Source organism: Humulus lupulus, chromosome 2 (assembly GCF_963169125.1).
Source record: "Humulus lupulus chromosome 2, drHumLupu1.1, whole genome shotgun sequence".
NCBI lineage: Eukaryota > Viridiplantae > Streptophyta > Magnoliopsida > Rosales > Cannabaceae > Humulus > Humulus lupulus.
Genome location: NC_084794.1, coordinates 28,489,098 through 28,492,239, shown reverse-complemented (window position 1 = coordinate 28,492,239; position 3,142 = coordinate 28,489,098). Strand labels below are relative to the sequence as shown.

General features: G+C 31.9%; 1 non-coding gene across 1 annotated transcript; it reads left to right on the top strand.

Annotated features, from left to right (window-relative positions):
• The first annotated feature begins 1,200 nt into the window (after positions 1-1,200).
• LOC133820496 (small nucleolar RNA R71) lies at positions 1,201-1,307 on the top strand. Its single transcript, XR_009886904.1, has one exon. It is a non-coding gene; the product is annotated as a small nucleolar RNA R71 (small nucleolar RNA).
• Positions 1,308-3,142: the final 1,835 nt, after the last annotated feature.

Below are 3,142 nucleotides of genomic sequence, written 5' to 3'. Positions count from 1 at the left end.
TCTTTATATTTAACAAGACTCTTATATTGAATAATGGAACTAGCTTGTTCAGTTAAAAACGCCTTTTTAGGAACATTAGTGTTTCTTTTAACAGTACAAAGATCCTTTAAAAATTTAGAGTAGGCAGGAATTTGTTTAATGGCATCTAAGAAAGGGATATTGATACTAACTTGTTTAAAAACTTCTAAGATGTCATTATATTGGCTGCCTTTTTTAATTGGAAGTAATCTTTGTGGGAATGGGGCTTTTGGAATGAAAGGATGGATTGGAGTTTCTTTGTTTGATGAGTCATTGAGATTAGAACTAGGAGGCTGACTCTTTTCTTTTTCTTTTTCATTTTCAACCTCGGGTATGTAATCGGGTTTGACAATTTTCTTTCCAGACCTAAGAGTTGAAATTGATTTGACTTCTCCATTATGACTAGACTTTCCTATCTCATATTGACCTTTTGGATTAGGGATAGGTTGACTAGGGAATGTTCCTTTTTCTCTATCAGCTAAAGCAGTGGCAAGTTGTCCTACTTGTGTCTCGAGTTTGGTAATAGATTGAGATTGATTTTGTAGGATTTGTTGGGTGGATTGCATAAATTGTTGTAAAGTATCTTCTAAGGAAGGTTTTCTTTGTTGCGGATATGGTTGATTTTGTGGGGCATGAGCTTGGTTTTGTGTGTTGTATTGGTGCCCTTGATTCATTTGGGGTTGGTTTTGTCTCCATGAAAAGTTCGGATGGTTTCTCCAATTTGGATTGTAGGTGGACGAAAATGGGCTATCATTTGGTTTCCCATAAGTATGAAGTGCATTGGCCTCCTCAGAAAAGGCTTCTTGGTAGGAAGGGCATGATTGGGCATTATGGCAAGGACTAGAACATATAGAACAAACATCTTTTCTAGGTTGAATTGGAGAGTTTATAGTTTGGCTTATGGCTAAAGCTTCTACTTTTCTCGCTAATTTATCTAAGGATGTTCTTAAGTCTAATTCTTCTTTTACTTCATACCTTCCTCCTCTTTTTGGTGAATTAGTTGACCTAGACCTAGGATCAAAATAATTCCATTGTTGTGAATTGACAGATAAATCTTCAAGGGCGTCCCACGCCTCTTGTCCTTGAAATTTTAAAATTTTTCCAGTATGCATAGATTGAATCATTTGACGATTAGAGGGAGTCAAACCATCATAAAAATATTTTACAAGTCTCCATTTTTCAAAACCATGATGAGGACATTTTAATAATAAATCTTTAAATCTTTCCCAACATTCATAAAACTCTTCATTATCTTTTTGAAAAAACTCGGAGATTTCTCTCCTTAGACTATCAGTTTTAGACATAGGAAAAAATTTCAGTAAGAATTTATTATAAAGTTGATCCCATGTAGTTATAGACCCCGTGGGAAGGGAATTTAACCAGGCTTTTGATTTGTCTTTTAATGAAAAAGGGAACAATCTTAGTTTGACCGACTCATCAGAAAAATTTTGAAATTTAAATGTTGAGCAAATTTCTAAGAAATCTTTGACATGCATGTAAGGATCCTCTCTATCTAACCCATAAAAAGATGGCAATAATTGAATGATTGCGGGTTTAAGCTCAAAATGAGTAGCAGAAGTAGTAGGTAAAACAATGCATGAAGGAGCATTAGATGAAATAGGTGCAAAATATTCAAGCAAAGTTTTTTCAGGCACAACATTTTCATCAACAATATTAGCAATAGGTTCCATGATGCTCAAATTTTTACTAACACTTTCAATTTCAAACAAAGATAAACGTCTTTTTACTAATCGTTTTTTAGAGTTACGTTCCCAATGATGCATACAATTTTTCACAAACAAGGCAACAAGGATAATCTCAAACAAACAATTTTCTGATGTGGAAGATCAGTTAAAACCGCAACCACAGAGCATACTTAGAATTTTTAGAGATTTCACAACAATATAATTCTTATGGTTTACTTGTCCCCAGGCCTATTTGATTCCACTTACTCGCGCACTACTAACAACTCCCCGAGGTTAATTAGTAGAGGCGGATGGGAATTTTGGTCAAATTTCCTTTAAGCAAGAATTGCTTATGGTGAAAGGACAAGATTTAGGTTTTTTTTTTTTTTTTTTTTTTCCAAGTATTTTTCACAATATTACGCTAAAATATTAAAGAAGACAAAGAAAAATAAGGCAAAAATTAAATAAGACTAAAATTTAAGCAAGAGTAGGGAGGCATAGCATGCCATCAACCATAACAAAATTAAGGTAAAAACTAGGAGGCACAAGTGCCATCAACTTAAACATAAGATAGAGGACTAGGAGGCAAAAATTGCCATCAACTAGCTAGGAGGCAAAATTGCCATCAACTAGTAATTTGCGGAAATTAAATAAAATAAAAATTACAACAATATAAATAAAGAAAATTACAACAAATGTCAAGAGGCACAAGTGCCATCAATTAACAAAGATATAAAAGAAATAAAATTACAACAAAATTATAACAAAATTAGGAGGCACAAGTGCCATCGACTATAAAAATTAAAAGGATAGATAGGAGGCACAAGTGCCGTCAACTAAAAAAAAAAAAAAACAATAAATATAAATATAAGTATATATTTTTTTTTATGGGTGGTTGAACCGTCCCAAATTTCTTTTTATCTTTTTTTTTTTTTTTTAGATTTTATAGATATATATTTTTATGTTTTTTTTTTTAAGTGTAAAAAAAATTAAAATAACTAGTAGAAGAATTCACTAACCTTGAGATAAATTCGTTTCTTTTCTCTTGCAACTCCCCGGCAACGGCGCCAAAAACTTGATGGACCCAAAACGGGTATGTTTAAAAATTTATATATCGCAAGCGCACGAATCGTCCATATAGAATAGTGATCGTAAGCAAGGATGTCGAACCCAAAGGAGTTGTCTAAAATCGAAAATGAAACTATTTTAAATCAAAAGTAATAAATTCTAACCTAGTTCCAAAGATTGATGAGTTTTAATAGTATGAACATAAAATGAAATATTGAAAAATAAAGCTTTTTAAGATAATGAAAATAAACCAATAATGAGTTGAAAATAAGTATTAAAAGAAAAGATTATTAAGATACTAGAATCCACAAAATGTAAGTTTAATAATATTTATTAGTATATTGATTCCCAAGTTTTAGTGATAGTTAAAA